The sequence below is a fragment of the Sus scrofa genome, chromosome 14, assembly GCF_054392235.1.
Source record: "Sus scrofa isolate SSC_HxYL_T2T_F1_AM1 chromosome 14, Sscrofa_HxYL_maternal_Yorkshire_Landrace_v2.0, whole genome shotgun sequence".
NCBI classification, from domain to species: domain Eukaryota; kingdom Metazoa; phylum Chordata; class Mammalia; order Artiodactyla; family Suidae; genus Sus; species Sus scrofa.
Genome location: NC_139396.1, coordinates 68,205,383 through 68,225,362, shown reverse-complemented (window position 1 = coordinate 68,225,362; position 19,980 = coordinate 68,205,383). Strand labels below are relative to the sequence as shown.

The 19,980-nt window shown below is 37.4% G+C and overlaps 1 protein-coding gene across 26 annotated transcripts in view; it reads right to left on the bottom strand.

Annotated features, from left to right (window-relative positions):
• Positions 1 to 19,980, bottom strand: part of MTMR3 (myotubularin related protein 3) — a 147,926-nt gene that overhangs the window by 68,920 nt on the left and 59,026 nt on the right. For 5 of the 26 annotated variants that reach the window (XM_084993611.1, XM_084993614.1, XM_084993618.1 and 2 more), the window contains exon 2: positions 7,265 to 7,312. The exons of the other annotated variants lie outside the window; for them this stretch is intronic. The gene's annotated coding sequence lies outside the window, so the exon portion shown is untranslated. The remainder of the gene's footprint in view (positions 1 to 7,264; positions 7,313 to 19,980) is intronic. 26 annotated transcript variants of the gene reach the window in all.

Genomic DNA, 19,980 nt, shown 5'->3' with positions numbered 1-19,980 from the left:
TTAAAACTTTAACAAGGTACACTGCGTATTATTAAAGAAATCTTTTATTTTTACTATATGTGAAAAGAAATGGCTTTTCTTACACATGCATCACATATTAAACACTGACAGCAAACCTTAAGTGTGGAGGCAATATGAAGTAATTCAGAGATGTAAAATTTTAAGAAGTGACTTCACAACTGCTACTATTTAGGGCAAGTCTTTTAGCTTCTTAGTGTTTCATTTATGCCTAATAACTTTTCGGATATCTGATGGATGATACGACCTTCCCAAAATGGGATTCTATGGCATGTCGGACAGACCCAAAACGCAAGCATTTATCAACTGAGTAAAACTATTGTGATTTGGTCTTACTCCCTGTACCAGAACACAAACCTCAGGTTTTCTACAACTTTTGCTGCTCAAGTCAACTAAAAATGAAAACAGAAACCAGAAGACAGTTCAAAAAGCATGGCTGCATTCACCTATCATGTTAAGTTCACTGCTGTGGAAGATCATTTATTTGACAAGTATGTAGGATTGATAGGCACTGTTCTAGGCAATGGGAATGCAGCAGTGAACAAAACAAAGTTCTTATCCTTATGGAACTGCAATTCTAGTGACAACTACAATATTTTCACAGGGCTGAACGCTCTCAATTGGACTTCTTTCCCCTTATTAAAACCATGTTTCCAAAAAAAGAAAAAAAGAAAAAAGAAAAAAAGAAAGAAACCAGAACTGTAAAATCATGTCAGTGTCATTCCTGGCTCAGTGATATCTCAAAAGATAATTTAATTTAAAAAAAAAATAAGATGTTACATATCTTTTCTTCCTCTTTTGAAAACAGTAAGGTCTGTGTGTTTTGGGGGATCCAGATGCAAATTCATGATCAGTGTGCTGCATTCCTCTGCCAGCTGGAGGGCACAGATAAGCAGCTAAAATATTATCATTTACTAAGCAGAAAACAACCATCATCTTGAAAAACAAAAATCCAGTAAGTTATCAGAAATGGTCCAATGAATTCCATGTTATAATTACATTTCTGTACTGAAGAGCCTTTCCTGGCAATAAGTCTCTCGAACCAGCAATACTTAAGACAATGTTCACTCTAACAACTAAAAGTTCTGTTTTGGAGTTCTGTTTTGGCGAAGTGGAAACTAATCTCATTAGGAACCATAAGGTTGCAGGTTTGATCCCTGGCCTCGATCAGTGGGTTAAGGATCCGGTACTGTCGTGAGCTGTGGTGTAGGCCGACAGCTGTAGTGGTGTATGCCAGGAGCTGTAGCTCCAATTAGACCGCTAGCCTGGGAACTTCCATATGCCGTGGGTGTGGTCCTAAAAAGAAAAAAAAAACAGAAACAAAAAGTTTTATTTTAATAGATGATGACCAAAGATCACTTTTCTATAATTCTGTGACTACATTAGTGGTACAGAGAGTGGTTCCTTCTCTGACATTTTTAATGTGGGTTAAGTTCTGAATACAAAACTTATAGGCCTCAAAGGAGGCTCTGCAACAGAATTTCAAACTGACAGTTTAGTAATCAACAGCAAAAATCATTTCCCTTCATTTAAGTGGCAGGAATACTTACAGCTGCTTTTCCAAATGTGACCCAAAAATGTGAGAAGTCAAAAGCAAAGAAACTGTGCTCCAGCATCTTTAAATATGAAGATTTGATTGTACTTTAGACACAGCTTATTGCTTTCCACATCTCAATGTGACAAAATGAAGCCCTAACTATGTTCTCAGAAAAGATCTAGTGTGTTCAAACCAACTTTAGCAAACTTAAAATCATTTATTTTACAAGTGTTTTCCTCTTAACTTAATCTTTACACAAAGGGTAGGAAAGGGAGGGGAAGCATAAATCATACATGATATCTTGGTGAAGATATTTTCTGATAGTGACCAGAAAAGATTAAAAATAAAGATATAATGTGCTAAAAAGGGTAAAAATAATTTCAAGAAAGAAGTTTAAGGTTTCGCTCTTTGTAATCATTTTTATATAGAAAACATTCCCTCCACACTATTATTTCAAATATATTGTCATTAATAGGATTATAAGGAATTTCTATGAGTTATAAAGTTATTTTCTAATTTCATATCCTTCATGCAAAGTCACAAGGCAGGTATTTTACTACTGAAATTGAGAATTTTAAATCTAATTTTATAAGGCAGCATTAAGCATTACCATCACCACAGTAAATGAAGAAATGTTCCCTACTCCTAAGAAAGAAACTATAATTTAACAGAAAAAAAGGAAAAAAAAAAACTCTATAATTTAACAGAAAACAAATACTTAAGTCTCAGTTATTAAGACAGAAAGTTGAGGCAGTCAAATCACTAGAAATTAATTAAATTAAAAGCCAAGCAAGATTACTTTACCTAAGTGCCAGAGGTAGTTCAATATTTATAATTGCCATGGAAAGATCACAAAGATCAGCTCCAGCGTTGGAAAACCGTTTCCTGACTTTTGTTTCTTTGACTAGTTCCAAGGTCTACCTTATGGAAATTAAGAGAAGGCAAATTCCTGCATGCTCATTAATGTCCCGCCACCTCGTGCTTAACCTCTGGTGAAGAAGAAAGAAGTAATTTTGTTTTCCCTTGCATCCCTTTCTCCCCTACCTCGGCCCAAATCAGAGTTGTTATGGGAAATGCAAAGGTCAAATGTTCTATTTTTTAAAAAAGAAATATTCCTATTCAGGAAATTCATACCTCCTTATAAAAACTACATTTTCCTAATTATAATCTTGAAATGACTTTTGCTCTCTTAAAATATCATATGATTGTCTCAACATAAAACTGCACACTCTGTGCCTGCCTCCTACTACTCAAAGAATAAAATTTTAACTGCATTTTCTTGGACAAAACACTTAAATGAATCCTTACAAAGATGAGCAGCTTTACAAAAAGTTCTCAAAAGCTTTTTTAATAAGACTTAAATTATAGGAGTTCCCGTCGTGGCGCAGTAGTTAACGAATCCGACTAGGAACCATGAGGTTGCAGGTTCGGTCCCTGCCCTTGCTCAGTGGGTTAACGATCTGGCGTTGCCGTGAGCTGTGGTGTAGGTTGCAGACGCGGCTCGGATCCCACGTTGCTGTGGCTCTGGCGTAGGCCAGTAGCTACAGCTCCAATTCGACCCCATATGCCGTGGGAGCGGCCCAAAGAAATAGCAAAAAGACAAAAATAAATAAATAAATAAATAAATAAAGACTTAAATTATAAGCACCTATTTCTTATGTACTCAATAGAAAAATATCAGTGAGCTAGGTAGCAAGGCCCAAAAATGTAATTTTTTAAAGGCAGCTAAAAAATTATGCAAAATTCAACATATCAATGTCATTTTGAAACCTGCAAATTTACACTATTTAATATGCTCTGCTTCTCTAAAGGGGCAAAAACACACTCTCCAAACCCCACCCTTTTTATATATAAACCGTCCACTTTCACAGCTGCATAGGAGGTTTCCTTTCTAGAAAGACAAGCAACTTAATTTGAAGGTCAACTTTCATAGGAACTCAAGAGAATGTCTATGTATTAATGGCATGATTCTCAAATTTCGCTTGGGTATTTGGGATGTTCAGGATCAATTCTAAAAAAAATCTATAATTAAATTACACTCAAAAAAAACAACTATCCTTATTCCAAACCTACCTAATCTGCTTATTAGTTTATTAACAGTATATTAGGAATGTTAATGTTCCTCTCCCCATCTATAATGAGTTTTCTGCTTTTTGGAGCCGCACCTGTGGCACATGGAGGTTCCCAGACTAGGGGTCAAATCAGAGCTACAGCTGCTGGCCTACACCACAGCTACAGCAACACAGGATCCAAGCTGCATCTTCGACCTACACACCTCACGGCAATGCTGGATCCCCAACCCACTGAGCAAGGCCAGGGATTAAACCCTCAACCGAATGGTTCCTAATTGGATTCATTTCTGCTGCACCATGAATGGGAACTCCTATAAAGAGATTTTTCAGAAAAGTTCTGGCTCCCTCTACTCAGTTTGTTTTGTTTGTTTGTTTGTTTTTCTTTTTACAGCCACATCCATGGGCTAGGGGTTGAATGAGAGCTGCAGCTGCATGCCACAGCCACAGCCAGATTCATGATGTATCTGCAACCTATGCCACAGCTTGTGACAACCCTGGATCCTTAACCCACTGAGCAAGGCTGGGGATTGAACCTGCATCCTCACAGAGACACCACTGAGTTCTTAAACCACTGAGCCACAATGGGAACTCCCATCCACTCAGTTTTATGCAGATTAACAAGACACCAAGGGAGTTCCTGTTGTGGCACAGTGGAAACAAATCTGACTAGGAACCATGAGGTTGCAGGTTCGATTCCTGGTCTCACTCAGTGAGTTAAGGATCCGGCATTGCAGCATGCTGTGGTGTAGGTTGCAGATTCAGCTCAGATCCCATGTTGCTGTGGCTGTGGCTTAGGCCAGCAGCTACAGCTCCAATTTAAGCCCTAGCCTGGGAACCTCCATATGCCACAGGTGGGGCCCTAAAAAAGCAAAATAAAATAAAAAGGCACACTGGCTAAGTTATATTCATACTAAACACATTGAAATATAGGTAAAATAGTCTCAAAAATAAGATGAAAAACTTTTCAAACATATAGCCTATTATTAACCTGTTCTACTAAGTATATTGTTTATACAGAGAAAAACAAGTACTATTCATTTCAGCACGCAATTTAAAAAAAGTCTACACAATTGCAATTCTTAAGTTTCCAATAAGCGTGTGAACATAACTATTAGGAATACCACCACACCTTCATGGTCAATCTAAGCCATTCATACATTTCTTGCATTTTCCAACATGCAAACAGTCTGCCAAAGGAACTAAAGTCTAAAAGAGGTGGAAGGAATAATGTGTTTATCCAAGCTCTCTGGTAAACATCAAGCCCATGAATGGACAACACACTCTGTACTACTTCTGTTTTTAGTCAGAACACACAAAAGCTAAAATGCAAAGAAATAGACACCTTGGGAAGAGCTTATACTTTTCTATTTATTTACATCTTCAACCCCTAACCTAATACCTAATTTTACAGTATATTGTGATTTTTTCAAGTGTTTACATGGGTATGGTATCATACCACTGGTGATATTTAAGATGGACTTAACACAAATGCCTTTAAAAAATAAAACCCCACAGTTATATTAATGAGCAGTGGAAAAAAAATTCTGCATTTTATCGACTGGGATGTCAAATTCAAGGTACACCATTAAATTTACATGTCACTAAGAGAAATACTTGATTTTAAGATTCATTCCCATTTGGCATACAGATACTGAAAAAAAATCATGTAGGTAATATACTAATGAAAGTTTTGGGTAATACAGCACTATACCTAATACAATTCTTGATAATAGAAAGTGCTACTTAACTGTCTTTCCTCAAGCTGCTTTATTCTCTCATTTTTCTTCATTAAGACCTAATTCTCCAGTCCATTAAAAGTCAGAAACCAATCAAAGCAGGCCTGAACAGGGCCACATGCAACAACATCCAGTCTTTCCCCACACAAATGATAAGCCTCTCTCTAGGTATCTGCTATTAACTAGGTGAGAACTCCCACAGCTTCCCCAATCCTGACAGCTACTGCTGGCACAGTAGCACAACACCAGATCTCCTCTGGGCTGTCAAAGTAGCAACTCCAACTCTATATATTCTAATTCTAAACAGAATCCATATCATTGGCCTCCCTTCCCTTCCCCCGCCATATTTTCTTTAATATTCCACTGGGAATCTTGGCTGGCCCAGGCCAACAAGGCTGGAAACCATTTGACCCTATTTCCAATAACAAAATGTGGTACCATCTCCCCACTGCTTTCTTTGAAGTATTCACTTTCCACCTTTCCATTCCATGCCACCAGTGCCTCCACCACTGGTCTAGCAAACATTTTTAGACCTTATTACCTAAGAAACAAAATAACCAATTACAACTAACTTAGACCTAATTCTGGTCAATACCTCTTTTAACATCATCTGGCATATCCATCCTGTCATTAGACATTTCAACAAAACATCCCTGCTCAAAAAAGATATGCCCTATATTATCCAGAATGAACAACTTGAGGCTTCTTTAAATTGTTTCATGCATGAGCTTATGTCACTGCCCATTACCTCTGCCTGACTTACTTATACCACTTAATCCATTTGGATAAACCCTATATATCCTTCAAACTTGGCTTAAAAACATGACTTTCATTGTGCAAGCTTTCCCTGCAGAGTCCCCTATGCACTTTCAATATAGCTCTATTTTATAACACTCAGTACATGTCATTATAATTATTTTACACGTCTATCTGTCCTACTTTAAAGACTCATTACCTGATAGGTCATTTTCCTACTCAACATTTGGACCCAAGGGCCTTATACTACCTGTTAACGAGAGGCATTACAATATAGCTTATCAGATAAGAGCACAAGTTCTGTAATCAGACTGTCTGAATGTGAATTTTGGCTTCAAACTTAATTTTATCACTTCGGGAAGTTCACTCAGTCTCCTCATCCATAAAATGGAGATAACATTAACTGTCTTCTAATCAATGTTCAATGAATACTAATTCTGATGAAAACAAGAAACATGCTTAATAACTCAATTTTCTGGATTTAAAAAGCAAACATAATTAGGTAAATACAAGAAATTAAACAGAGCTTTCTATTACCTACCCACTGAATAAATGTTTCAAGCACACCTATGTTCACTTAAAATTTCTATTCCAACTCTCACCATAACTCCAAAGGGTTTTTTGTCTTTTTAAGGCTGCACCCAAGGCACATGGAGGTTCCCAGGCTAGGGGTCGAATTGGAGCTGCAGCCACCAGCCTACGCCACAGCAATGCCAGATCCGAGCCGGATCCAAGCCACACCTGCAACCCACACCACAGCACATGGTAATGCTGATCCTTAACCCAATGAGTGAGGCCAGGGATCAAACCTGCATCCTCATGGATACCAGTCAGATTGGTTTCCACTGAGCCATGACAGGAACTCCCATAAATCCCAATTTTCTACCAGCCTTTCTCCATACAGAATAAACCCTTGGGATTCAAAGATGTGTGAGTTTCCATTACTCATTATAAACTTCCAAAATCCAAAATTTTTGAAAATAATGTGATTTTGCTGAAGCAAAGATTTTAGTCATAGGCATTTGAGGTTAACTGAAAAGAAATCACTTAACTGACTGAACCAAGAAACATTAACCATTATTCTCTACACATTCTAAGTTAACTCTGGATACTATCATTAGTACTTGTCAAGACCTAGTACATACCTCTCAAAGCCTCCCCAAGATGAGGACCTTCTCTCATGACAAGTTCTCCTACAAAGAAAAATCATCTTATTCTTCTCTAGGACATTCTACGTTCATTCCAAATTCTCTGCCATTGTTTGTTATTTCCTACACCCAGACTAACCCTCTCTCTACCATCCCAGATCCCCAGAGCTCTTCTAGTACTACAAACCACTAAACTTTCACTGACTTTTGTCAATACACAATTTAGCATTTATTCTTTTTTTTTTTTTTAAACTAAGTCTACCTCTCTCCCTCCAACTCTCTCACCCTCTCCTCCTTTCTCTCATCTTTCACTCTCTCAAACACACATAGGCAGGTTTCTTTAAGAGCTACTCAAAATGTTGATCAATCTATCAATGAAATTTCTCAAGAGGTTTTTTGAGGTATAGTTGATTTTAAAGTTTCATGCATAAAACAGTGTTTCATAATTTTTAAAGGTTACATTTCATTTACAGTTATAAAATACTGGATATATTCCCTGGGTTGTACATTATATCCTTATAGTTTATTTTATGCATAGTAGTTAGCACCTCTTAATCCTCTATCCTTACTTTGCCCCTCTCCCTATTGGTAAACTAGTTTGTTCTCTGTATCTGTAAATCTGTTTCCTTTTTTGTTATATTCACAAATATGTTTTTAGATCCCATATATAAGTGATATTATACTTGTCTGTTTGACTTATTTCACTAAGCATAATACCCCCAAGTCTATCCATATTGGTGCAAATGGCAAAATTTCATTCTTTTTTATGGCTGAGTAGCATTCAAATGTGTGTGGTGTGTGTGTGTGTACACACATATACATGTGTATACGTACACATATTCTTTATCCATTTGTATGCTGATGGACACTTAGGTTGCTTCCACACCGTGGCTATTGTAAATAATGCAGCTGTTAGCACTGGGGTGCATATATCTTCTTGAATTAATGCTTTCATTTTCTTCAGATATATACCCCAGCTTAGGAGTTTTGAGAGATGATAAAAGTTTTTTCATAGGCAATTAAAAATAACTATAGGTAATAATTATCATTATAATCATGGGAAAATTGGAGTGCTTTCTACAATCATGTTCCATCACACACTAAAAATAGATAATAAATGACCAAAACTAACTGTAAACTGTAGTTTCACTAACATGTAAAAACTTCTTGAAGCAAATAGGAACCTGGTGACAACTGTAATTATCAGTCTTGAACTGCTATTAATGCTGCTTGTGTGTAAAATGGGGGTCATTTTTGTCAAGATAAAAAATAGTGTTGCAAAACAAAGATATGGAATATAAGTGACAGCAAGAGGGAGATGGTCTTAATCCTCTTTGAGGTCATATATAAAGTAGGAATCCTTATGATCAAGCCACTCCTAAAAAAATCCTTTTTATAGTCCATTCTTCATATAATTTTGCTTTTACCACCAAACTGGATTCCTTCTCTTTCCTTTTCCTAACCATTCTTGAATTGACAAAGGAAAACAAGACAGGGTCACAAATAGGTGAGATTACAGTTTCTTCCAATTTGAAGCCAAGATAATTTTTCAGTCATACACATTTAATGCCTTCTGATAACTAGCCAAGAACCTGAATAGTACTGCATCAACATTAACAGCTCTACACCATCAGAAAATATGGAAATAATATTTGACATGCTCCCTAGAAAGAACAAGGCCAATTTTTTTTTCTGTCTTTTTTTTTGCCTTTTCTAGGGCCACTCCTGTGGCATATGGAGGTTCCCAGGCTAGGGGTCTAATCAGAGCTGTAGCTGCTGGCCTACACCAGAACCACAGCAACTCGGGATCCGAGCCACATCTGCGACCTACACCACAGCTCACGGCAACGCCAGATCCTTAACCCACTGACCGAGGCCAGGGATCGAACCTGCAACCTCATGGTTCCTAGAAAGATTCATTAACCACTGCACCATGACAGGAACTCCACCAATTTTTAAAGTAATTTTTTAAACGGAGATTTTTTTTGAAGTATAGTTAATCCACAATGTGTTAGTTTCAAGTGTACAGCAAAGTGATTCAGTTATACATATATATTCTCTTCAGGTTCTTTTTTCCATTATAGGTAATTACAAGATGCTGAGTCTAACTCCCTGTGCTATACAGTAGCTCCTTGTTGTTTATTTAAATAATTCTAAGTGACAGCAGGAACAAGGAGAGAAAATACTCTAAAAACAAGTATAATCTCTAATGAATCAACAGCGGCTAGCTGTTAAGCTTATTTTATTAGCAGTTAACTTTTATTGAGCATTTCCCTCTGTTAGGCACTATTTTAAAAGTACTGTATATACTAACTCAACCTCACAATAATTTTATTAAGTAGTAAGCATTATTGTTCCCATTTATAGTTAAAAATTAAAAAATCAATATACAAAGTACCTTTCCAGGAGTTCCCATCATGGCTCAGTGGTTAACGAATCTGACTAGGAACCATGAGGTTGCAGGTTCAATCCCTGGCCTTGCTCAGTGGGTTAAGGATCTGGTGTTGCCATGAGCTGTGGTGTAGGTTGCAGATGCGGCTCAGATCCCACGCTGCTGTGGCTCTGGCGTAGGCTGGCGTCTACAGCTCCAATTAGACCCCTAGCCTTGGAACCTCCATGTGCCGCGGGAACAGCCCTAGAAAAGTCAAAAAGACAAAAAAAGACCAAGAAAAACCCAAAAACAAAGTACCTTTCCAAAGCTATACCAGCTAGGTAGAAAAGAGAGATTCAAATCTAGGCATTCTGGCTCCACTGATTACATTGTAAATATCTGTATCACACTGCCTGTCCATTAAGTTTTCCAATATAGTAAAACTTGATGCTAACTATACTGCCCATAAAAGGTATCCAGGTAAGGAGTCCTTGTACACTGAGAATATATTTCATATGTTTACCATATGTGCTACTCTATTTTTCAAAGAGATTTTATACAGTTTCATTCTCCCACAAAACTAGAGATTTTCATCAGTGTTTTATTATCCACTGTCTCAAGTATACTACGTGACACAGGTTCCTAAAAATCTTTATTCTCAACAACCTCTTCTCACTTGTCAAGACAACTCCTAACTCTAATTCTATCCTCTAAGGGGCCTACAAGTCATCTGTGAACTTCATGAGCATACTCTCCATTTCATCCTATCACTATTAAAAACAATACATAGGAGAGAGCCCAATCATAACCCCATTATTTAAAAAGTTTGTTCTTTCTCTCATCTGACAGCAAATCACCAGTAACAAGAAATAAGACCCTCTAGGTTCCAATAATATAAACCTGAACAGACCTACACCAAGACATAGTATATAAAAATGGCCAAAGTTAAAGATAAGGAGAGGATTCTAAAGGCAGCAAGGAAAAAAAAAAAAAAAAAAAAAAACAATAAAATACAAGAGAACCCCCATAAGGCTAAGACCTGATTTCTCTACAAAAATACTACAGGCCAGAAGGGAGTGGCAAGATATAATCAAAGTTCTAAGAGGGAAAAACTTGCAACCTACTTTACCCCAGCAAGATTATCATTTAAACAGGAGAAACAAAGAATTTCTCAGACAAGCAAAAACTCGAAGAATATCGCAATACTAAATGTATCTTAAAAAAAAAAAATACTGTAAGATCCCGTCTAAATAGGAAAGAGATAAGAAGATACAGGATGGGAGAAATCACAATTGCAAAGTAATCACTTAAATAAGCCAGTGTACAAATTAAAAAAAAAATGAAAACAATGATAAACACAAGGAACAGCAAAAGGATAAACATCAGGATGTAAAAAAGGGATGAAAATAAAAATGTGGGTATGGAAATTAAGAAAATCTAGACTTTAAGAATGTGTTTGATCCTATATGACTATCACTCTAAAGCAAGCAGACAGAGGAAGGGGTTAACATACTTGAAAAACAGGGTAACCACAAATCAAAAACAAGTAATGCATTCACAAAAACCAAAAAGAAGAGAATCCACATAAAATAAAATCATCCAACCACAAAAAGGAACAATGGAGAAAACACAGAATCAACTGGAAAACAAGGTTTGAAATGGCAATAAATACATATGTCTCAATAATTACTTTAAATGTCAATAAACGAATGCTCCAATCAAAACACAAGAGTGGGAGATTGGGTTTGGGAAAAAAAAAAAAAAAAAAGCCTGTAACATGCTAAGAGACCCACCTTAGGGCAAAGGACACATAATTCAAAGTGAGGAAATGGAATAAGGTATTTCATGCAAATGGAAACGACAAGAAAGCGAGAGTCACAATACTCCTATCAGACAAAACAGACTTTAAGACAAAGGCCATAAAGAAAGATAAAGAAGGACACTATGAAATGATAAAAGGACCAATTGAAAAAGAGGATATTACACTTGTCGACATCTATGCCCCAATATATAAAACAAACACTAACAGACACAGGACAAGTTGATGAAAATACATAATAGGAGACATTTAACACCTCAATCCAATCAATGGACATATCTTCTAGACCAAAAAAAATCAAAGCAACAGAGATCCCAAATGACACAATAGAGCAGTTATACTTGATATTTTTAGGATACTATATCTGCCCCCCCCCAAAAAAAACCCAGAATATACCATCCTTTTCAGATGCACATGGAACATTCTCTAGGACTGACCACATACTAGGGCACAAAACTAACCTCAACAAATTAAAGAGTATAGAAACTGTTTCAGGAATCGTCTCTGATGACAATGGCATTAAACTAGAAATCAACCACAGGAAAAGAAAGGAGAAAAACCTGACTACATGGAAACTAAACAACATGCTACTAAAAAAACAGGGAGTTCCCATCATGGCACAGCAGAAACAAATCTGACTAGGAACCATGAGGCTGCAGGTCAGATCCCTGGCCTCACTCAGCAGGTTAAGGATCCGGCATTGCTGTGAGCTGTGGTGTAGGTCACAGTCACAGCTCAGATCTGGCATGGCTGTGGCCAGCAGCTGTAGCTCTGATTTGACCCCTAGCCTGGAAACCTCCATATGCCTCATGTTCGGCCCTAAAAAGCAAAAAGCGAAAAAAAAAACAAAAACAAACAAACAAAAAAAAACCTAATGGGTTAACAAAAAAGAAATTTAATACCTTTAAAAAAAAAAAAACTCGAAACAAACAACAATGAAAATACAACCACACAAAATCTATGGGATGCTGCAAAAGCAGTTCTTGAAGGTTCACAGCAATACAGGCCTTCCTCAAAAAAACAACAAAAATCTCAAATCAACAACCTTATATTCCATCTAAAAGAATTAGAATAAGAAGAACAATCAAAACTTAAAAGTCAGCACAAGGAAGGAAATAATAAAGATCAGAGAGGAAATAAATAATTAAAGAGAAAAAAAATCAATAAAACCAAGAGCTGCTGCTGCCTTTTTTTTTTTTTTCTTTTTTTTCCTGCATTTCACAACCTCCCCCACAGCATATGGAGGTTCGCAGGCCAGTGGTCGAATGGTAGCTGTAGCCACTGACCTACACCACAGCCACAGCAACTCAGGATCTGAGCAGCATCTGTGACCTACACCACAGTTCACAGCAACACTGGATCCTTAACCAATGAGCAAGGTCAGGGATCAAACCTGTGTCCTCATGGATACTAATCACATTTGTTTCTGCTGAGCCATGACAGTAACTCCCAAGAGCTGCTTCCTTGAAAGAGTAAACAAAACTGACAAAGGAGACTCACAAGAGAACCCAAATAAACAAAATATATGAAAAAGAAGATACCTCAGTGGATAATGCAGAAATACAAAAAAAAAAAAAAAAAAGAGAGAGAGAGAGAATATTATGCAAAATTATATGCCAACAAATTTGACAACCTAGAAGAAATAGACAACTTTCTAGAAACATAAAGCCCACCAAAACTGCATCAAGAAGAAACAGATCATTTGAACAGACTGATCACTAGAAATTAAACTGAATATGTAATTTTTAAAAATCCCTACAAATAAAAGCACAGGGACCAGATGGCTTCACATGCAAATTCTACCAAACATACAAAGAAGCTCATCCTGCTCAAACTCTTCCAAAAGACTGAAGGAGGAACACTCTCAAAGACATTCTATGAAGCTACCATCATCTTATCACCAAAACCAAAGATAGTATCAAAAAAGAAAATTACAGGCTAGTATCTTCAATGAATATAGATGAAAAAATTCTCAAAAAATTTTAGCAAACCAAATCCAACAATACATAAAAAAGATTATACACCACATCCAAATGGGATTCATTCCCAAGTTCAAAGGATGGTTTAACATATGCCAATCAATGTAACACACCACATTAAAAAAAAGAAAAGTCAGGGAGTTGCCACTGTGGCACAACAGAAACAAGTCCAAAGAGTATCCGCGAGGATGCGGGTTCAATCCATGGCCTCGCTCAGTGGGTCAGGGAGCTAGCGTTGTGGTGTGCTGTGGTCTATGTCACAGACGCAGCTCAGATACTGCATTGCTGTGGCTGTGGTGTAGGCCAGCAGCTGTACCTCTGATTCAACTCCTAGCCTGGGAACCTCCATATGCCACAGGTGTGGCCCTAAAAAGCAAAAAATGAAATAAAATTTTTAAATCACGCCCAAAAAATAATCTAGGAATAAACCTGACCAAGGAGGTTAAAGACATATATGCTAAGAACTACAAAACATTAAAAAATTTTTAAAGATTCAAAGAAATGGAAAGACATCCCATGCTCCTGGATTGGGAGAATATTGTTAAAATGGCCGTAATACCCAAAGAAATTTACAGATTTACTGCAATCCCTATCAAATTACCCATGATATCTTTCACAGAATTAGAATAATCTAAAAATTCATATGGAACCATAAAAGACCTAGAACTGCCAAAGCAATCCTGGGGGAGGGGAGAGAAAGGCAGGAGGCCTAACTCTCCCAGACTTCAGATAATATTACAAAGCCACAATAGTCAAGATACTGTGGTATTGGTACAAAAACACATATAGAGATCAATAGAACAAAACAGCCCAGAAATAAACCCAGACACCTATGGTCAATTAATTTCAACAAAGCAGCCAAGAATATAAAATGGGAAAAAGAAAGCCTTTCAGCAAGTGGTGCTGGGAAAACTAGACAGCTGCACGTAAATCAATGAAACACACCCTCACGGCATGCACAAAAATAAACTCACCCTCACAGGATACACAAAAATAAACTCAAAATGACTTAAAGACTCAAACAAAAGACGACACCATAAAACTCCTAGAAAAGAACATAGACAAAAAATTCTGATATAAATCGTACAAATGTTTTCTTAGGTCATCAGTCTCCCAAGCCAACAGAAATAGCAAAAATAAATGGGACCTAAGCAAACAGATGCTTTTGCACAGCAAAGGATATTAAAAAGGAAAAAAAAAAAAAAAAAAAGACAACCTATGGACTATGGAATGAGAGAAGATAGTTGCAAACAGCACAACAAACAAGGGTATAATCTCCAAAATATACAACAACTCATACAACTCAACAACAAAAAATAACTGAACCAAAAAATGGGCAGAAGACCTAAACAGACATTTCTCCAAAGAAGACATAGGGATGGCCAGTCGGCACGTGAAAAAATGCTTAACAGTACTAATTATTAGAGAAATGCAAATCAAAACTACGAGATATTGCCTCACACCAGTCAGAATGGCCATCTCATTAAGTCTACAAATAACAAATGCTGGAGAGGGTGTGGGGAAAAAAGGAACCCTCACACACTGTTGGTGGGAATGTAAACCACTATGGAAAACAGAATGTAGGTTCCTCAGAAAACTAAATATAGAACTACCATATGATCCAGCATCCCCCCTCTTGGGGATTTTATTTGTAAAAGGCCATAATTTGAAAAGATACATGCCCCCCAATGTTCACTGCACTGCTATTCACAGCAGCCAAGATATGGAAACAGCCTAAATGTCCACAACTGACTAGTGAATTGATTAAGAAGATATGGTATATAATATAGACTAGGATACTACTAAGCCATAAAAAAGAACAAAATAAAGCCATTTGCCACAACATGGATGCAACTAGAGATTCTCATACTAAGTGAAGTCAGAAAGAGAAAGACAAATACCATATATCACCTATACGTGGAATCTAAAATACGGCACAAATGAACCTACCTACAAAACAGAACAAGAATCACAGACATGGAGAATAGATTTGAGGTTGCCAATGGGGAGTGGGGAGGGAGTGGGATGGACTCAGAGTTTGGGGTTAATAGATGAAATTATTACATTTAGAATGGATAGACAATAAGGTCTTACTGCATAGCACTGGCAACTATATCTAATTTCCTGGGATAGACCATGATGGAAAATATTTTAAAAAGAATATATATATAACATACTTTGATGTAAGACAGAAAATGGTACAACACTATCAACTATAATTAAAAAAAAAAAAGACCCTCTAAATCTGTTTTGTACCAGTTAGCAATAAGACATATTTTCATCCCTTATGAATGAAGGTATCACCAGAGATAATTAAGTTTCCCTGAGGTTAAAATCTATCAATGGCTTGCTTCTGGTTCCATTGTCCCCACAAAAATACTACTTTGTAGGACAAATTATCTTTCAAAACTACGCAGTTTATTATTACAACATCTGCACAAAATTTTTAGCTCCAAGATTTTTTTAGTTTTATTAAGGTAGAGCTGAAGTATAATGCATAGTGCATATTTAAAGTATGTTATTTTCAGGGTTTTTTTTTTTTTTAAACTGTGGTGTGATATACATAATATTTACAATTTTAACCATTTAAGTGTACAACTCAATGGCCTTAAATATATCATATTACTATGCAATCACCACCACTATTTCCAGACTTTTTCATCATCCCAAACTTCCTTTTTAAGGCAGAATAATATACTCCATTGTATGTACAGTAGGCCCTACATACCCTGAAGTTCCTCATCAGGAGATTCAACAAACTGCACGTGGAAAAAAAATTCAAAAAGTTTAAAAAAGCTACACTTAAATGTGCTACCTGCCAGCAACTATTTATATAGCATTTACATTGTATTTACATAGCATTTATATTGTATTATACTTCATAAGCAACCTAGAGATGATTTAAAGTATACTAGAAGATATGGAGAGTTCCTGTCATGGCTCAGTGGTCAACAAATCCGACTAGGAACCATAGGGTTGCGGGTTCGATCCCTGCCCTTGCTCAGTGGGTTGAGGATCCAGCACTGCGGTGAGCTATGGTGTAAGTTGCAGGCGCAGCTCGGATCCTGCGTTGCTGTAGCTCTGGCGTGGGCCGGCGGCTACAGCTCCGATTAGACCCCTAGCCTGGGAACCCCCATATGCCGTCGGAGCGGCCCTAGAAAAGGCAAAAAGACAAAAAAATATATATATATACTAGAAGATATGTATAGGTTACACACAAATACTACCCCATTTTATGCAAGACTTGAGCATTCTGGTTTTAGTATCCATCAAGAGTATTCACCAAGTATTCATCAAGATGAACCAATCTCCAGTGGATACCAAGTCATGACTGCATATGCCACATTTTGTTTAATGTATAATTCATCTGATGGACATTAAGGTTGTTGCTATCTTTTAGCTACTATGAATAGTGCTATGAACACTTGTGTACAAATAGCTGTTAAGAGTTCCTGATGCACTTCTTTTGGGCAGATACCTAAGGAAAAGGAACTGTGGAATCATATGGTAATTCTATGTTTAATTGTTTAAGGAACCAACACATTGTTTTCCACAGCAGCTGTATTATTTTACATTCCCATTAGTAATGCATCAGGATTCTAATTTCTCCATACCTTTATCAACACTGTTTCACTTTTTTTTTTTTTTTTTTTTTTTTTTTGTCTTCATGCCTTTTCTAGGGCCGCACTCGTGGCATATGGAGGTTCCCAGGCTAGGGGTCTAATCAGAGCTGTAGCCGCCAGCCTACACCAGAGACACAGCAATGTGGGATCCGAGCCATATCTTAAACCTACACCACGGCTCACAGCAATGCCGGATCCTTAATCCACTGAGCAAGGGCAGGGATCGAACCCTCAACCTCATGGTTCCTAGTCAGATTTATTAACCACTGAGCCACAACGGGAACTCCAACACTGTTTCACTTTTTTTAATGACAGTCATCCTAATGGGTGTGTAGTGTTACCTCATGGTTTTGATTTATGTTTCCCTAATGACTAGTGATACTGATCCTCTTTTCACATGTTACTGGCCATCCATATAACTTGAAGAAATGTCCTTTGCCCATTTTTGGCTGGGTTGTTTTTTGGTTTTATGTGTGGTTCTCTATATATTCTAGATACTTAATCCTTTAACTGACATGATTTCACATATATTTTCTCCCATTCTCTTTAGGTTGACATTTCACTTTCTTGAGAGCATTCTGTTTCTTTTGTTGCCTGTGCTTTGATGTTTTATCTGAGAAATGAGTGCCAAATGCAATGTCATGAAACTCTCCCCTATGTTTCCTTCTAAGAGTGTTAGTTTTAGCTCTTAAAGTCTCTGATTCTCAATTATCCAGATAATTTTAAAGCACAAATAATGCTTTCAAATCCATGAAACTTTTTCAAGTTTATGTGTTAAGTGAGACTTAACAGAATCTAAATGCTATAGAAATAGTCACAGATATACAAGATGTTAACTTATGCCCTGTTTACAATTTTTAAACAACTGTAAACTGACACACCATACAATGGAATATGCCCTTCTAAGCATAGGAGATGATTAACCCAAGTTAACCAAGTGAAAACCTATTCTCTCAACCACAAGATCCAAGTGGGGAGCAATAAGCATCCATCTCTTCTACTAGCATCAGTTCCCTCGCTGTGCACTGAGTCACCCTGGGCCTACCACAATAAATTCGCAAGGGCTATCACTATGGGACTATGTGAGTTTTTAAGGGAAACCTAGCAATAACTGACATCTAGTGGACCACAAAGACTATCTGAGGTCATTCATAATTTCGATGTTAACTCACAAAACATTCTTTTCAATGACACCATTTCTTTAAGAAGGAGTTTTAGCCATTATTATGATAAAAAGCAAGTACCGTGTAAAAATCAATGTGGAACAGGAAATAGGAGAATGTCAGATTCAATCCTAAGGCTTGAGAATTTGTGCAGTATCGAACAGGTACATGTATGGAAATTAAAATGTTCTCTTTCCAAAAACGTATCAATTTTTCAAATAACTAAATTGTTAGGAAATAAATACTTCAGTTGTTTGCCCCTAACTACTTAATAAATGGAACTGTTAGCTATTTCTTTTGACCTATAGGCACCATGGAAAATTATTACTGAGACACTAAGGAGAAGAGACTTTGGACTATGCAGCCATGAACCAGGAGAAACCTGAGAGAATCACACGAATGCCCAGAGAGATGCAAAGCTAGAATACTTGAGACACTGCCCCAACCCACTTCCAGTCCTCAAGTCCCCAAGCTTCCTGCCACAGTTCTTAACTTAGGTTAGCCCTCCAGTATCATGCCAATAAAGCCACCTTATCTTGTTGGTTTATTTAAGCTCTGATTCAGTTTTTATCACCAATAACCTAGAGTCCTGAGTAACAAATATCAGATGATTCAAACATTCAGCCTGGTTTCCTTTGTGAAATCGTAACTGAATATTGTATATCAAGGTTTTGTTGTCTTTTATTTTTTGTCTTTATAGGGGTGCACCTGAGGCATATGGAGGTTCCCAGGGTAGAAGTCAAAACAGAGCTATAGCCGCCAGTCTATGCCACAGCCACAGCAACACCAGATCCGAGCTGCATCTGTGACCTACACCACAGCTCACAGCAACACTGGATCCTTAACCCACTGAGCAAGGCCAGCAATCTAACCCACATCCTCGTGGATGCTAGTCAGATTTGCCACCTGCTGAGCCACGACGGGAACTTTTTTCTTTTTTTTTTAAACACAATTAGGGTATTACTTTAAGTCAAATATAAATATAAATTAATCTGTACTATTTCCTGTATCAACTAAACACAAGATACTATTAGATACCACATACTTAAAATTTAGTTTTTTGGGGTTTTTTTGTCTGTCTTTTCTAGGGCCTCACTCACGGCACATGGAGATTCCCAGGCTAGGGGTCTAATTGGAGCTGTAGCTACCAGCCTACGCCATAGCCACAGCCACACCAACTCAGGATCCAAGCCACGTCTGCAACCTACACCATAGCTCACGATAACGCTGGATCCTTAACCCACCGAGCAAAGCCAGGGATCAAACCTGCAACCTCATGGTTCCTAGTCACATTCGTTAACCATTGAGCCACAAAGGGAACTCTAAAATTTAGTTTTTAAAACTTTATAGACATCTTGACAAAAATGCTCATCTGAATTTTTCATAAAATACAAACCATACCATGCTTTTCCCTTCACACTAACATTAGAAAATTTCTTAAGTAATCAGGAGTTCCCGTCGTGGCACAGTGGTTAACGAATCTGACTAGGAACCATGAGGTTGCAGGTTCGGTCCCTGCCCTTGCTCAGTGGGTTAACGATCTGGCGTTGCCGTGAGCTGTGGTGTAGGTTGCAGACGCGGCTCGGATCCCGAGTTGCTGTGGCTCTGGCGTAGGCCAGTGGCTACAGTTCCGATTGGACCCTTAGCCTGGGAACCTCCATATGCCGCGGGAGCAGCCCAAGAAATAGCAAAAAGACAAAAAAAAAAAAAAAATTTCTTAAGTAATCAAAGTCCATTATACTCGAAAATTACAGCTTT